The 17,498-nt window shown below is 49.0% G+C and overlaps 1 protein-coding gene across 3 annotated transcripts in view; it reads left to right on the top strand.

Moving 5' to 3' along the window:
- RPH3AL (rabphilin 3A like (without C2 domains)) overlaps positions 1-17,498 on the top strand; it is a 141,890-nt gene that overhangs the window by 28,029 nt on the left and 96,363 nt on the right. The gene's annotated exons all lie outside the window — the stretch shown is intronic.

Raw genomic sequence — 17,498 nt, 5'->3', positions numbered from 1 at the left:
TGGGCCAAAGGCAGAGGCTTAACCCACTGAGCCACCCAGGCGCCCAAGATTTATTTATTTTAGAGAGAGTGAGTGCACATGTGCGCGAGTTGGGGGGGAAGGTCATGGGGGAAGGAGAGAGAGAATCGAAGCCGACTCCACAACTCAGCGCAGGGCTCGATCTCATGACCCTGAGATCATGACCTGACCCAAAATCAAGAGTCACACTAGGCACCCTGACATGGTTTCCTAGTTAAGGTGGAGATACAAAGTTTTTTTTTTTTTTTTTTAAAGATTTATTTATTTATTTACTTGAGAGAGAGAGATCACAAGTAGGCAGAGAGGCAGGCAGAGAGAGAGGAAGGGAAGCAGGCTCCCTGCTGAGCAGAGAGCCCGATGCGGGACTCGATCCCAGGACCCCGAGATCATGACCTGAGCCGAAGGCAGCGGCTTAACACACTGAGCCACCCAGGTGCCCCCAAAGTTTTTTTTGACAAGAAGTAGAAGGGAGGGGCGCATGGGTGGCTCAGTGGGTTAAGCCGCTGCCTTCGGCTCAGGTCATGATCTCAGGGTCCTGGGATCGAGCCCCGCATCGGGCTCTCTGCTCAGCATGGAGCCTGCTTCCCCTCTGTCTCTGCCTGCCTCTCTGCCTACTTGTGATCTCTCTCTCTGTCAAATAAAATAAATAAAATCTTAAAAAAATGAATAAATAAAAGAGCCAGCTCGGAGTGGGTATTCAAAGGCATTAATAAGGTCCACAAAAGACCAAAATTAAAAAAAAAAAAAAAAAGAAAAAAAAAAAGAAGTAGAAGCGAAAGAATGAGTGGATGTTAAGGAAAATATTAAGTAAAGGCTAGTGCAGGGGCTGCGTGGGGATAGCAAGTGGCACTAGATGCCTGAGGTTTTGGGGACAGTGTGCTAGCGGACTTCAGAGACCAGGAAGGGAAAGGGCTTTCGGGAGAGTCAGGAGGCGTGGGGGGAGGGTGGTGGAGGAATAAGATCCAGCTAGGGCAAATCTGTTCTCCCAGGTCCAGAAATGTGTGTGCAGATCTTGGTAGAATTCATTTCATTATGAGCCCTTTGGGGACTGGAGGGTGGGTTTGGCTTATGCCAGAGAGAGCTGTCAATCTGGGTGTGGTCTCTGAACTTCATTCAGGAGGCAGTGGGAGACATTGAAGGTGCTTGAGGAGGGGAGTGGTTCATGACTGCCCTTGAAGAGACTCACCTGTAGTAGGTACCAGAACTAGAGGTAGGCTGACCAGTCAGGGACCTAAGTAAAGAGAGTATAAGAGGCCAAACTAGGGCCATGGCTGAGGGCAAGCAGCCCAGCTCCCCAGCCTGTCTCCTGCTGTTTCTGGCCAGCAGCCTGTAGAAGCCAGAGAGAGACAGGTCTAGGGTGGACAAACCAAGGCTTGGTCTCTGTGTGGGGAGGCAGAGGGAGCCGGTGAAAGTGCAGGTCGTGTGCATAGAAAGGCCGGGAAGGGGGGTTCAGGCCACCCCTCCCAGTTGGTCCCAGTGGCCTCTTCCTGGTATGTCCTGGCTGAGCATGGAATGTTCTGGAGGAAATGGGTGGGGACAGCTGAAGGAAGCTCCTCTCCAGGCCAGAGCACTGAGTTCCTGCAGGAGAAGGAAGTGAGCATTTTCCTGGCCTCCAGCTTGGCCCAGGCAGCATGGCCGATAGCCCTGGGCAAGGGTTTCGTTCAGCCTGCGGTCATCTGGGCCAGTTGTCTTATTTAACTCTCCCATTTCTTCCTTCTAGTGCAGAGAATCTCACCAGGTGTTCAGAGACCAGCTTGGTTTAAAAAGCAAGGGTTTTTTTCTTTTCTCCCTTGAGGACCTACTATGTTCCAGGCACCATGTTTGGAACTTTGAGTTAAACAGAGTTCATCTGGGACAAAACCTGTTGAGAAAGGATGACTGCCTTCTTCTTCTTCTTCTTCTTCTTTTTTTTTTTTTTTAAAGATTTTATTTATTTATTCAACAGAGAGAGATCACAAATAGGCAGAGGAGGCAGGCAGAGAGAGAGGGGAGCAGGCTCACCGCTGAGCAGAGAGCCCGATGCAGGGCTTGATCCCAGAACCCTGGAATCATGACCTGAGCCGAAGGCAGAGGCTTTAACTCACTGAGCCACCCAGGCGCCCCTGGATGACTGCCTTCTTTGTGCGAAAGAGGGAAAAGAGTGTGGGGAAACTGAGCTGGTCCCAAATGACACAGGCTGTTCGCTGCAGAGCCCGCTTCTGTATACTTGCTGGTGAAACTTTGGACAGGATCTGTAACTTGGGAGAAGCCAGTCACTGTCTACGTGGGGTACAGCCCCCCACAGCGTCCTGGGCACATCTGTGAAATCCAGCAGCGCTATAATGGGGATTCAGGGAGTTATGATACAGCAGAGGTGATTGTTTTCATTTTAAATTAATTTTAATTAAAAAATTTTAAAAAATTATTTTAATTTAAAAATAATGAGTATATATGGCCTAGCATGGGGATTTGACATCAGAGGTAGTTCATCTTTGAGCTGGCTGTTTCTGGCCACACTCCCTGACCTTGGATGGCAGGGGATTGCAGGGGGTTGGGGGGTTTGGGGGTCTACGTTCACTTTCCTCTATCATTAGCTTCACTTAGGTGAAGGCCCAAGAATCAAGGTGCACTTTGCCCTTTTCCTGGGCTCCTAGGAGGTCCTGGGATCTCACCTGCTCTGACTTGGTACCCAAGAGCCGTGTGTCCTTAAGGCCTGTGATCTTAAGTAACAATCTCCTGAGTGACTTTCCAGCTCTGAAATTCACAGAGGCCTCTTCCTTTCTGGCAGTCCTACCAGGAAGATTGTCTTCCTGGAATGCCGGCCTCATGCCTGCCAAGTCCCTGCTTTTTCCTTTCTGGCTCTCCACCTGACTCTTCTGTCCGAGGCCCTCCGGGGCTGCCACAGAGGACCCCAGCAGCCCTGCTCTTGCCTCTGCCGTTCTTTGTGCGGCCCCCGCGTTTGTAGAGTCCTTGTCTGGTTCACTCGGGATTCCTCCTGCTCAGGGGCAGCCGCACTGGGGATTTGCAGCAAACAAAACGGAGCCACCCCCACCCCAGGATCTTACAGAGATTAACAAACAAAGAAATGCACACGTTCAAATTGTGATACAGGCGGGGAAGGAAAAGCATTGGGAGCTAGCGTCTGTCAGCCTGGCAGCCGTCTGCGATAGGGCTGTGTCCCCATGTGGTGGGGACACAGAAGACATTCGCGGAATAAAGGCACGAACAGTACGTGCTTTCTTTCCTTGTTTGTGATCGGGGATGATAGCAGATCCTTAACTGACACAAAAACATTTTGAAGGGTCTGACGTGGTCTACCAATTTAATTTTAATCCTAGTAGCAGATTTCCCACAGATGAAGACCGGGGTGTCATATTTTTTTTCCCTCTGTAGAAGAAAAGTAAAAAAATTGTTCTATTAGCATTTGATTTTAATGGTTTTAAGTTTACAGGAAAAAATTGAGTGAAACATAGGGAGGGTTCACACATATCCCCTTTCTGCCCCCAGTTTCCCCCTCTTACTAACTTCTTGCATTGATGCGGTAGTACAGTTGTTACAATTGAGGAGCTGGTATTGATACATAATTATTATTTTTCATTTTGTTTTAAAGATTTTATTTATTTATTTGAGAGAGAGAGTGAGAGAGAGAGCACAAGAGGGGAGAAGGTCAGAGGGAGAGCTCCCCGTGGAGCTGGGAGCCCGATGTGAGACTTGATCCTGGGACTCCAGGATCATGACCTGAACTGAAGGCAGTTGCCCAACCAACTGAGCCACCCTGGCATCCCTTGATGTATAATTATTAATTATATGCCTGTATTTTACATTTAGGGGTCACTCCTGGTATTGTACCTTGGGTTTTGACAGTTGTATAATGACAGACGTGAGTACATCCACCATTACAGTATCCTATAATAGTTTCACTGCCGTAAAAATCCTGTGTTCTACAAGTCCATTTCCTTTCTCCCCCAACACCTCTGATCTTTTTACTGACTCCATAATTTCGCCTTTTCCAGAATGTCACAGAGTTGCAGTCATACAGCGCGGAGCCTTTCCAGACTGGCTGCTTTCACTTAGCAGTATGCTTTAAGTTTCCCCCATGTCTTTTCATGGGCTAAGCTCATTTTTATTACTGAATTTTATTTCATTCTATGGATGTACCACAGCGTATTTATCTCTTCACCTATCAAAGGACGTGTGGGTTGCTTCAAGTTTTGGCAATAATGAATAAAACGGGCATAAACATTAGTGTGCCCTTTCGTGTGTGGATGTAAGTTTGTATTTCTTTGGTAAATACCGAGGAGTGGAATTGTGGGGTCACGATTATAACTGAAGAGTATATTTAGTTTTGTAAAGTAAAGCCTCCCAAAGTAACTGGACAGTTTTGCAGTGAGTAAGATTCCTGGGGTGCCAGGTGGCTCAGTCAGTTAAGCACCCGACTCTTGATTTCAGCTCAGGTCGTGATCTCAAGGTTGCGAGATGGAGCCCTGCATCAGGCTGTGCACTCAGGACGGAGTCTGCTTCTCCCTCTCCCTCTGCTCTTCCCTCGGTTTGTGCGTGTGCTTTCTCTCAAAAAATAAATAAAATTCTAAAAAAAAAAAAAAAAAAGAGAGAGTGTTTCTGTTGCTCTGCATCCTTGTCAGCATTTGGTGTTGTCAATGTTCTGGATTTTTGCCATTCTAATAGGTGTGTAGTGGTATCTCATTGTTATCTTAATCTGTGATTCCTTAAGGACTTGATATTGACCATGTTTTCGTATGCTTATATTTGCCGTTTGTGTATCTTCTTTGATGAGGTGTCTGTTCAGATCTTGTGCCCATTTTTTAACTGGGTTGTTTTCTTGTTTTTGAAAAAAATAGTGTTCCCCCATTTGGAATCTTATTCATCATCTCTGACTTACCTGAAAGGATAAAGCAAAAAGACTGTGTGTGTTTATGTGGGAGTGATTGACTTCAAAACACATGTAGTTGGGGGCGCCTGGGTGGCTCAGTGGGTTAAGCCGCTGCCTTTGGCTCAGGTCATGATCTCGGGGTCCTGGGATTGAGCCCCACATCGGGCTCTCTGCTCAGTGGGGAGCCTGCTTCCCTCTCTCTCTCTCTCTCTGCCTGCCTCTCTGCCTACTTGTGATCTCTACCTGTCAAATAAATAAATAAATAAAATCTTTAAAAAAAACAACACCATTACATGTAGTTTTGTTTAGTGTTGAGCTGTTGGGATACCCTTGAAATTAAGAGCTTGGGCTTAAAGTTCGAATTCCGGGCTTTGCCACTTATTGACTGTGTGCCGTTGGGTAAATCATTTGTCTTTATGAGCCTCAGTTTGCTCACCTGTAAAATGGGCATGTTAAAACCTACTGTGAGGGGTGCCTGGGTGGCTCAGTTGGTTGTGCATCTGACTCTTGATTTTGGCACAGGTCATGAACTCAGGGTTGTGGGATCAAGCCCTGCATTGGGCTCTGTGCTTAGCGTGGAGTCTCCTTGTCCTCCCCCCACTGTACCCTCTTGCTCACTGTCTGTCAAATAAATAGATAAATAAAATCTTATAAAAAAACAAAACCCTGCCATGATTTGCCAAAGCACTTGGCACCAAGCCTGACAAATAAGTAAATATTCAGTAGGTGGTGGTTCTTCTAACAGGTAATCAACAAGCATGCCTTTCACTTCTCCTGTATTATGTTTTGTGTTCCCTTTGTGTCCTAGTCTTTGAGACCCCAGAGCAGGCAGGGTGTGTGTGCGTATGGAATGCATGTCATGCCCCAGCAGGCACCCGCTTCTCGGCTCAGCCCTTCCCTGGCCTCCTCTGACTTCCCTCATTCCAAGTCCCAGACTTGTTGCACTCACCTGCTCTTGACCATACCTGCTATGGGCCCTGTCCCCTGAGCTGCTCTTTCTCCAAGCCTGGCTACAAGCCTAGACACCCCAGGTCCTCCTCCTTCTGACTTCTCTGGGGATGAACCTCAGGTCCGTTTCGTCTGAGTGAGTTCCTGCGGTTGGCAGTGAGAAGTCAGGAGGAGTGGGAAAGTGACCGGGTGGACGGTGGTGTCCCGGCAGCGGCTGCAGGCTGGCTGGCTCCTGGCTCCCTGAGACATGGGCGTTGGAGTTGGCTCCTCGTAGGGCCTCACCAGTGGGTCCCGACAGGTCTCTTGGAGAGGCAGTGTGGCCTTTCCCTTCCTGCTGGAGGGGGACTTGCTGTTCCCCAGGCCTCTGCCCTGCCCGGAAATGACATCCTCTGGACATTTCCCACAAAATGGAATGGAAGGCCTGGGAACCATCTACCTTCTGAGGTTCTTTGTGCAGAGGTCAGATACGTGGAAAGACTGGCCACAGGCAAAGGGCAAATTCTGTGAAACGTTGTTCCTCCCTGCCAGGGAAACACCGCTCCATAGTTGCAGTCATGGTGGGGAGGGTGGACATATTATTCTGTTACGAAGTGACCTCCTTCGGTCTCTGAGAGAATTGAGTTAAGGTTTTTGTGGATTTTTGGAAAAGATTTATTTATTTTTTATTTTCAAAAGAAAGTGATAGTGAGCCAGTGAGGGAAGGGGCAGAGGGAGAGAAAGAACCCTACAGCAGACTCCCTCCTAAGTGGGGAGCCTGACACAGGGACTCAGCCCTGGGACCCTGAGATCATAACCTGAGCTGAATTCAAGAGTCGGACGCTTAACCAACCACGCCACCCAGGTGCGCCCTTGGTCAGTGTTAAATGAGGGTGTCAGCAGGCATCATTGTCATCTGTTCAGACCCCTTCCCCAGAGTGCCCCACTTGCACGCCCCGTACCCACCTCCACTCCCTGCCCCAGACTGCTTCAAGTCACTCAGATGAGCTCAGCCGCTTGAAGGGGCAGGTCCAAAGATGGCAGTCCTCCACCCCAAGGAAGGACCTGTTAGTTCTGTTTGGTACAGTGGCATTTCTTGATGCCCCCTCCCTGCATTCTGCTGGGTCCTGGGATCTCAAGGCTGCTAATAATGGGCCATGGCAGTGACGGTGAGGGTGCTGGTGGCCGAGGTGGTGGTCCATCGAGTGTCACGGTCCCGTGCTGGATGTCTTATCCGCAGCATCTAAATAAACCAGAGCTTCTTCAACTTGTACTTTGACCTTTTCAGCTGGATGATTTCATGTTGTGGGGGGCTGGACTGTGCCTTGTAGGATACTGAGTGGCATCCTGGCTTCTGCCCACGGGACTGTAGCCAGTGGCACCCCCTCCCCCTGCCTTGTCTCCAGAACGCGCCAGATGTCCCCTGGGAGACAAAATCACCCTGATTCAGAAGCGCTGATCTAATTTCTCAACAGCCCCAGGAGACAGCTCCTCGTTTTACAGATGAGGCTGCTAAGGCCTGGAGAAATAAAGGAGCTGTCCAAGGTCACCGAGCTCATAATTCACAGGGCAGAATGCAAACCTGACACCTGATCCAAAGAACAGACTTGTAACCATTGCCCTTTATTGCTCGGCAGAAAAGGCAAATTTGTGTGCCCTTCAGTGGGACTACCTGGGGGTACAGGACCAGGTTGGGCCTGCGTGGTCAGCCTGGGCATTTGTTGTCGAATTCATTTGGAGCTAATAAAAACAGTGGGCTGCTGCTCATTTTCTGCCATGGTTTGGACCCAAAGAGCTGAATGTATTTACAGGGAGACTGTCTCCACAGGTCCCAGGCCTCTGCCGTGGCAGGGAAGTCCCACTGCTTCTCCTTCCTCCAGGCAGCCCCGTCACCTGCAGACCCCTGTAGGGAGGAGGAGGGCATACGGGTATAGTTTTCAGCAAATGGGGCCCCCTGCGCTCCTCTGCTTTCTCCCACTGAGGCTGTGAATCTGGGCTTATGGGTTGAGTGCCCAAAATACTCATTCGTAATTTTTCCTTTACTTTTTTTTTTTTAACAACAATTTATTCTGAAAAATTTTAAATGTAAAGCTGAGTTGAAAGACTTTTACCCTGAAATCTGACATACCCACCATTTAGATTCTATTATTAATATTTTACTTCTCTTCTGGTTCCCTTTTCTGGAACTCGGGTCCGCGTCATCTCTGGCTGGTGGGTCAGTGAGTGCAATATGAATTTTCCATGAGGAGAATACATTAATAGCATAGACCGGGGTAATGAGACAAAGATGGTCTTCATTAACCAGGTTTTTGGAGGAGTTCAGGGCCATGGATGACCCTACTCACTGTTAAAGAAAACTAGTTCAAACTAGTTACTAAATAGATTGGAGCATTATTTAAAAATGCCATCTGGGGGCGCCTGGTTGGTTTAGGCCAGATCCCGAAGTCCCAAGGTCAAGCTCCCCATCAGGCTCCCTACTCAGCTGGGGGTCTGCTTCTCCCTCTGTCCCACCTCCCCTGCCCTCTGCTTGCTGTTTTCTCTCTCTCTTTCAAGTAAATAAATTAAAAATCTTTAAAAATAAACAAAATGTCATCTAGTTTTTAATCCGTGTTATCTTGAAGTATAGAAATAATACAAGTGTAATCGTTTCAAACAATGAAAGTCCTAAAAATTGCCTGACACAGACAAGGAGCCCCTTCAAGTTTTTTTTTTTTAATGTTTTATTTATTTAACAGACAGAGATCACAAGTAGGCAGAGAGGCAGGCAGAGAGGGAGGAAGAAGCAGGCTCCTTGCTGAGCAGAGAGCCTGATGCGGGGCTCGATCCCAGGACCCTGGGATCATGACCTGAGCTGAAAGCAGAGGCTTTAACCCACTGAGCCACCCAGGCGCCCCCAAGTTGTTTTTTTGTTTGTTTGTTTGTTTGTTTTTTTAAAGATTTTATTTATTTGTTTGACAGAGATCACAGGTAGGCAGAAAGACAGGCAGAGAGAGAGGAGGAAGCAGGCTCCCTGCCGAGCAGAGAGCCCGATGTGGGGCTTGATCCCAGGACCCTGAGATCATAACCTGAGCTGAAGGCAGAGGCTTTAACCCACTGAGCCACCAGGCGCCCCCCCCCAAGTTGTTTTTTAATTATGAACAGTTTAAAAGCTTTTTATTTTGAAATAATTTAAACTCATATAGAATTTGCAAAAATGGTTCACAGAGTTCCCGTGTCCCCTTCACCTTGCTTGACTTGCTTATGTAACAATATGACCACTCCTCATTCATTTTTCCCTTCTCTCTCATGATGGTCACATTTTTGAAGAGCTCTAACCAGTTACTTTTAGAGTGTCCCTCCGTTTGAGTTTGTCTGGTATTTTCTCGTGATTCATTTGGGGCTGTAAATTTTTGGTAAGACTCTCGCAGAGGGATATGTCTTTCTCAGTGAACTGTATCAGGAGGTTCGTGATGTCTAAATATCTTATCACTGGTGGTGTCAGTCTGGATCACTTGGTTCTGGTAGTGTCTGCTGGTTTCTCTCCTGTAAAGTTACTATTTTTTTCCTTCATAATTAACAAATATTCTGGGGGAGATACTTTGAGACTATGCAAATAGACCCTGTTTGTTCTCAAACTTCTGCCTCCTAATTTTGGGATCCATCCCCAGATCTTCCCTGTAATGGTTATTACTGAGATGTTTTATGGTGATTCTTCGGTTTCCTTAATTCCTTCTACATTTGTTAGTTGGAGCTCTTCTGCAAAAAGGAACTGCCCTCTTTAGTTATTTGCTCAATTATTTATATAAGGACTCATAGATATTTACCTTATGGGTTATAGAATCCGATGTTAGTATTCTTTATTTTGTTGTCCACATCATTCCAGCTTTAGCCACTGAGAGCTCACCATGAAAGTTTTTACTATGAAGGTTTACAACCATTGCAGAAGAGCTAGCAAATAGTACAAAGGAGACCTGTCGTCCCTCCCCGAAGATTCAGTAATTCTTAGCATTTGAATGTATTTGCTTTCTGTCTCTCTCTTTCTCACCCCTGCCCCTCTCCTGCAGTGTTTCCACAGATGTACCATCTGTTGTGTGATTTGGTTTTTTTGAGGTTAATTTACAGTTAAACTGGCCCCAGACCATCAGGGGTTGATGGTGAAATATAAACAGCCACTTCTTTGCCCGCTGGAGACTGTGTACCTGGTTGTCTTGTTCAGACCCCAGTTCATTCTTCACTGTGCCCCGTGATTTTTTTTTTAAACAGCTTTACTGAGATACTACTCATATACCATACAGGTCACCCATTTAAAATGTACAATTCAGGGGCGCCTGGGTGGCTCAGTGGGTTAAGCCGCTGCCTTCGGCTCAGGTCATGATCCCAGAGTCCTGGGATCGAGCCCCGCATCGGGCTCTCTGCTCAGCAGGGAGCCTGCTTCCTTCTCTCTCTCTCTCTCTGCCTGCTTGTGATCTCTCTCTATCAAATAAATAAAAAAAAAATCTAAAAAAAAATTTTTTTTTAAATGTACAATTCAAAAAAAAAAAGAAAGAAAAGAAAACGTACACCTCTGTGGGTTTTAGTATATTCATAGATGGGGCAACCGTCCAACAGCCAGTTTTTGAACATTTTCATCCCTGCGAAGGTAAACCCTGTATCCTTCCACTCTTAGTTGCTCTCTTCCGTGTAAGCCCTGGGCAACCACCAGTCTACTTCCTGTCTCTATAGATTTGCCTGTTTTGGACATTTCACATAAAGGTAGTTGTAGGCCAGGCAGCTATTTGTGGCTGTCACATTTTCAAGGTTCATGGAGCATGAATAGGAACTTTGTTCCTTTTTATGGCCAAGGAATATTCCACTGTACAGTTTTGCCATATTTTGTTTCTCCCCTCATTAGGTGATGGACACTGGGTTGTTTCCACAGCCTTTTGGCTGTTGCAGACAGTGCTGCTACGAACATCTGTGTACAAGGTTTTGATAGAACACCTCTTTTCAGTTCTTTGGGGAACACGTCTAGCAGTGGGATTGTTGAGTCATATGGTAATTCCACGTTTAACTTTTTTGTTTGTTTGTTTTAAGATTTTATTTTATTTATTTTATTTTTTAGATTATTTATTTATTTATTTGACAGAGATCACCAGTAGGCGGAGAGGCAGGCAGAGAGAGGAGGAAGCAGGCTCCCTGCTGAGCAGAGAGCCCGATGTGGGGCTCGCTCCCAGGATCCTGGGATCATGACCTGAGCCGAAGGCAGCAGCTTTAACCCACTGAGCCACCCAGGCGCCCCTAAGATTTTATTTTTAAGTAATCTCTACACCCATTGTGGGGCTCGAACTCACAACCCTGAGATCAAAAGCCATTCTGTCTGCCGACAGAAGCAGCCAGGCACCCCTCTGTGTTTGACTTTTGAGTACCTGGCAAACTCTTTTCCACAGCGGCTGCAACGCTTGACATTCCCACCAGCAGTGTAAGGGGGCTCCGATTCCTCACATCCTCACCAACACTCACTGTTTTCCATTTTAAAAAATGTTCGCCGTCCTGGTTGGTGCGAAACGCTGTTTTGTTGTGGTTTCGGTTTGCGTTTCCCTGATGGCTGACAGTGTCCGACATCTTTTCATGTGCTTTGGGGCATGTGTATATCGGCCTTGGAGAAATGTCTATGTCAGTCCTTCGCACATTTTTAAATTGAGTTGCCTTTTACTGTTGAGCTGGAAGGGTTCTTTACTTATTCTCAATACTAGACCCTTACCAGATAGATGATTTGGAAATATTTTCTCCCATTCTGTGGATCATCTTTTCACCTTCTTGAGAGCATCCTTTGATGCACTGAAGTTTTTAATGCCAATGAAGACCAAATTATCTGTTTTTTTTTTTCTTTTGTTGTTCATGCTTTTGGTGTCGTAGCTAAGAAACCGCTCCTAAGTTTGAGGTTGCAAAGATTTACCCCTATATTTTCTTCTAAGAGTCTTATAGTTTTAGTTCTTTGATCCATTTAGTTAATTTTTAAAAAGACTTTATTTATTTATTTGACAGAGAGAGAGTGCACAAGCAGGGGGAGTGGCAGAGGAAGAGAGAGAAGCAGCCTCCCCACTGAGCAGGGAGCCCCATGTGAGGCTTGATCCCAGGACCCTGGAACTATGATCCAAGCTGAAGACAGATGCTTACTGACTGAGCTGCCCAGGCGCCCCCATTTAGTTAGAATTTTTAAGTGGTGTGAGGCCAGGGTTCAACTTTATACTTTTGCATATGGCTCCCCACTTGTGACAGCAGCATTTGTTGGAAGGAGTCTCGTTTCCCCATTGAATGATCTTGACCCCCTTGTCAAGTGCATCAGAATCACCCGGTCATAGATGCATGGGCTTATTCCTGGACTCTCAGTCCTGTTCCAGTGCACATTTGGAGCATTGTCCAGGCACAAGGCTTGTCCTGCTCCCTGGGAACATTTGGTCCAATAGGAAAGGTTTGACACATTCAGGAGCCATCAGGAATTTTCAGGTGCTAGGAAGGGGTAAAAAGTGTGTATGAGGATGTCAGTTGCTTCAGGCTGGGGCAGTGGGTATGGAGTTGGGGGGCAGCAAGAGGGCTGCTTGGAGGTGGTGTGGGTTGAGACATGAGGAAGAAGGCCAAGTGTTTCTGCGTGTCTGGAGACAAATTTGGCAAGATGGGGTAGAACCTGTGGATGGCCATGAACTTCTAGGTGAGGATGTTGGGCTTGATTTGGAAGTGTCTGAGGAGAGCCGGGCCTTTGTCAGGCCCATCTGATGGCAGGGTAGGCTACGTCTGGGCGGGCGATACTGGAGGCAAGCAAACCACTTAGAATCACAAGGTGCCTGAGGTCTGGGTGAGCACCTGGGTCAGGCAGTGGGAATGGCAGGGAACAGGGGCCATCAGAGACCTGTGGCTTCATGCCTCACTGCTCTGAGGGCTCTGGGGCTGGCCAGAGCAGCCTGCAGGTGCGGCTGTGACCCAGATAACCCCAAGCCTTCCCAGGACTATTTGGCCAGTTTCTGTGCGTCTCAGTTTCTGTGAACCCCCGCACGCTCCGTGGTTCTGGGAGCACGGGACATGGTGGCCGGCTACTCCAGTCTTTGGCTTTCATTAGATGCTACATGCCATAGCCAGGGCTCCTTGGGGGACAGAGAAGGGGACCAAAAGTGCCAGCGGCCAGCTGGGTGGCCTTGAGGCTGCACCTCAAGCGTCAGGTCTCAGCTCCTTCTCTGGAAGGAGATGATGGTCAAACCGTCCCCTTGGGATTGTGATGAACCTCAGTGGATCAGCCTGGGGCAAGGACCGGCAGGTAGGTGGTGCCCCGTAAAGCCAGCGGCTTTCTCTCTCCCATGGGATAGCTTCAGGGCCAGGCTGGCCTTTCTCCTGCTGTCTCCTCTGTGCCATGCCGCATGCTGGGCGTGCTCCCTCCTCTCATGCCTGAGTCCTTGGCAGTCCTCACCATGGACATTCAAGATGGGCACCCCCATTTGTTTGGGCTCTTCGCCTCTACCAGGGGAATGGGTGCAGAGAAGTTGACAGCTGGCACCTGGCAGCGCAGTACTTAACCTTGGATTCGGAACAGAGAAAGGTCTGTTTGTGTTTCCATGACCAAGAGAGGACAGCTGGCTAGCAGATAGCAGGCTAGGTCGGCTGCGGCTTGCCTTAGCTGCTGGCTTTAAGCATATAGCAAGGGCCAAGGTCCCTGCCCAGGCTCTGGTCGAACTGGGTGGAAGAAGAATGGAGAAGTACCTGGCAGAGCCTGAGAAGAATCCCCCGAGAGCCAGTGTCCTGGCAGGGCCATGTGGAGGCCGCTGGGGGCAGTGACGGTGTTGAAGCTGCCCCCCAGACCTGGGGGACTGCCCCTGTCTGCATACCTGAGGATTGAGACTGTACCAAGCCAGTGAGCTGGCGTGCGCCTTATTTCCTTCCAGAGGTTTCTCTGCTTCGTGGAGAAGTTTCTGCTGGGCTCCTCTAACGACGACTCCCAGGTGTGAACTAAACTCAGATTTCCTTTGCAAAAATTGTTGGGCTACAACTTTTCATACCCACACACATTGCACACACAAAAGCAGGCTTGTCTTTCTGCACTAAAAGACAAACAATGCTAACACCCCTTCCTGTGTGCACCCTTAGTGGGGTGCTTGGCAGCCCCGAGAGGACTGGGGATTTTCTAAACAGAGTCCCAGGGGTCGCAGACACATATCACACTGCAAACCTGTTTTCTTCTGGTTACCTTAACTGAGCTCTGATTCCATCTCCCATTCTTTTTTTTGTGCCATCGACCCTTTTTTTTTCATAGCCTGGTGAATCCTGTGGTAACTTTCTCAGGATAATGATTTTAAATGCACAAACAGGATTACAGAGCAACCAATTATATTGACTTAGAGTTATCTGAATATTTTTTAAAAATGAGCTTTTGATACAGTAATCTCTGTCCTTTGAATCATTAAGTAAATCACCTTACAGTAGGTCTAATAACTATTACAATTTTGAAGTAGTGATGAACATAAATGATATTTGGGGATATCTGCAATTCTGTGATATGTAAATATCTGTTGGTCTATTAGCGGCCAAGCCACAGGTATACTGATAATATGACTATGATGTGTTGCCTACATTCATAGTGGAAGAAAATAGATAATGTCAGTTGCAGGTTAATAAAAGTAAAGGTATAATTTATTCCCATCCGAGTCACGACTCCCCTGTTAAGAGCTCCCAAGAGAAGCAATGACCAAAGGAGATTGTTGTGTTTATTATTCACAGATTATTCACTTGTCAGAGAGAGAAAAAGAGAGAGAGAGAGAGAGCAAGCGAATGCACAAGCAGGGAGAGCGGCAGGCAGAGGGAGACACAGGCTCCCCACTGAGCAAGGAGCCTGATGCCTGACTCGATCCCAGGACCCTCGGGTCATGCCCTGAGCCGAAGGCAGACCCCCTAACCGACTGAACCTCCCAGGTGTCCCAGAAATTGTTTCCTTGAATCCTCTTTTTGCATCAACCATGACAACTCTCCTAGATTTAGGGTCCTCTCCCAGTTTCCTGCACCTAGGAGCTCCAGGGGGCATTTTAGACCAACTCATGCATCTGTGCATACACATCAAAGGGTCCTCATAGCCACTGTCTGCATCCCCAGTATAGGGCTCCAGTTTCTGTGGTTGCCCTGTGTTTTAGATTGAATCGTGTCCCCCAGAGGGCTATGTTGAATTCCCATCCCCCCCAGCACTTCAGGATGTGGACTTATTGAGAATTAGGGGCACTTTGGCTGTCCTTGGTTCCAGTGAGGTCATCCTGGAGTCCCCTTGGTCTCAGTCCAGGACAGTGAGAGGCACAGGGAGACAACCATGTGAACACGCACAGGAAGAATGCCACGTGAAGAAGAAGATGGAGATTCGAACGATACAGTATCAAGCCGAGGAGCACCAAGGATTGCCGTGCGAACCCCAGAAGCCAAGAGAGGAGCATGGGACAGATTCCTTTCTAGGTCTTTCAGAAAGAACTTGGCCCTGTCAGCATCTCAGGTTTGGACTTCTGAGCTCTAGAATTGTGTAAGCCCCCTGGTTTTTGGTGAATGGATCCAGCAGCCCTAGGAGACTGATGCCACGTGGTCTGATGGGGAATAGACCACTGCTGGTGAGGCCGCAGTCCCTCCTGTGTGTGTGCAGGTAGAGTCTGGCTCTGGGGGTCTGGACCCCCAGGGTGGAGCTCCACCAGCTGTTACTGCCTGGAGCTGGGACTTGTCCCTGCCCTGTTTTAGGCCTTTCAGAAGTAACAAAAGCGAGCTGTGCCTCTGGGGACATGTAGGCAGAGCATGTGGCTGTTAAAATTGGAGGGCTGGCGCTCGAAGTGAGAGGGGGGAAGAAGTGGGATGCTTTGCATCTCATTTTGATTGGAGGCTTTCCACAGCATTTCAGCCTGGGAACGAGAAAACGGATTCAGTTAGACAAAGAGACAGGCAGGGGTTTGGGCCCAGCTGAGTGGGCAGCATGGGTGAAGATTTACTTCCCTGGGGAGAAGACCCTGCCATGGTAAGGGAGGCCTCCTCCCCCGGGAAGCCTTCTGGGGGCACAAAGAACCATCCTAGCTCGCCCTGCAGCAAAGTCAGACACACGGTCCACACTCAGTGCTGTTTTGTTGAATGAATGAGGCTGACGGAGCCAAAAGTGGCTGCTGCTTGCCTTTCGGAGGGCCACAGCAGACTCTTCGCTCTGTGACTCAGTGGGGCTGTGCCACGGAATGGGCCACGGGGTGTCCAGGATTGGCTGGCCTGGTAGACAATGGACAAGAAAGGCTGCGGGAATCCGAGCAGGGGCCGTGGGGTCTAAGAGAGCCCCATGTGAAAGGAGGACAGTGAGCCGGAGCCACGAGGACAGGTAGGGTGCCTTCCGTAGCCTTAGAAAATGATGATGGAAAGAAATTCACCCCCAGTGCCGAAGCGTATTGTTAGGCGTGGACTTTGCATTTCCCGCGTGGGCACGCAATGGGTCCATCCTGCCATCATTGTGTCTACTTCTTGTACAGAATCCTGCGTAAACCCTTGTCCAGGTCATTTGTCATTTGTGATATCGACAGTGCCTTTGTGCTTGGATGTGCTGTTGTTGACCATTCCTCAGGAGCTGGGGTCCTTTCTAGATTTCCTATGGTTCTAGTCGGTGGACACCACTTTGAAGGGTGGGCCAGAGGCAAGACCCGTGAGGCCTGTGCGGGGGATGGGCCTGCGCGTGGTTAGGGAAGTGTGAGGGTCACACTGTGGGGCCTCCGGTTGAGGCCGGGGGGGGGGGGGGCGGGGGCTGGGCGTTCATCCACGGGCTGCGGTCAGTGTTCGAAGGTTAGTTAGTATTAGGTCCGCAGAGGTGGACCGACACCCGCCGTGTTCTGAGCACCGTGCTGGGGCCGCCAAGGTGCGTCCTGGTAGCTGCGGTCTTCATATGGGTAACAGAGGTGGAGCGCCCCCCCGCCCCCCATACAAAGGGGGATGAAATGCTGTGGGGAGGCCTGGGGGCTGGATTCCAAACAGGAGCTGGGTGGGGAGGAGTAAGGGAATTCCCAGACAGGCCAGGCCAGGCCGCCTCAGGTAGATGGTGTGCAGGAGCCATGTTCCCTGAGAGGCAGACCCCCGCGGCCAGAATGCTCCCAGGCTCCCGGCTGCTGGAGCGTGAGTTTCATGGAGAGATGCGGTGGCAGGTGAGCTGGAAGAGTGCTTTGGGCTAGAGCACGGATGACCTTGAGTGTGGCATTGGGTTTTGTTTGTTTGTTTGTTTCTTCCTTTGGCAGTGGGGAGCCCTTGGAGGTTTTTGAACAAGGGAATCCCACGTCCTGACCTGAGCTTTAAGGATGAGCTCTCTGGCTGCAAGCAAAGGGCGTGAGACCTCAGGAGGTCCAAAGGCCAAGTGTGAGGCCTAACAGGAGAGGCGGAGAACAGAACAGGGCGGGAGGGAAGAGTCACCCGCGGAAGCAGATCTGTGAGGACGCCTGCTGACGGGGTGGATTCTAGGGACGTTTGTCAGGCAGTGGCTTCTTCAGGGCACCTCTTCTCCCGAACCCTGGAGCCCTGCCTCATGCGTAATTAGCCCAAGACACCACAGAGAGGTTCCCTCTGGCTTCAGACAGGCTTCTGAGGCTTCCTGTCTGGCTCTTTGATCCTCCCGGGGCTGCGTGACAGGTGGAGGGAACGTGGATGTCTCTGCTCACCTTATCTTGCTGTTAGCATGTTGCCCGTATCATGGTAACCGAAC

The sequence above is a fragment of the Neovison vison genome, chromosome 5 (genome assembly GCF_020171115.1).
Source record: "Neovison vison isolate M4711 chromosome 5, ASM_NN_V1, whole genome shotgun sequence".
Taxonomy (NCBI): Eukaryota; Metazoa; Chordata; class Mammalia; order Carnivora; family Mustelidae; genus Neogale; species Neogale vison.
This window is presented reverse-complemented; position numbering and strand designations above follow the sequence as displayed.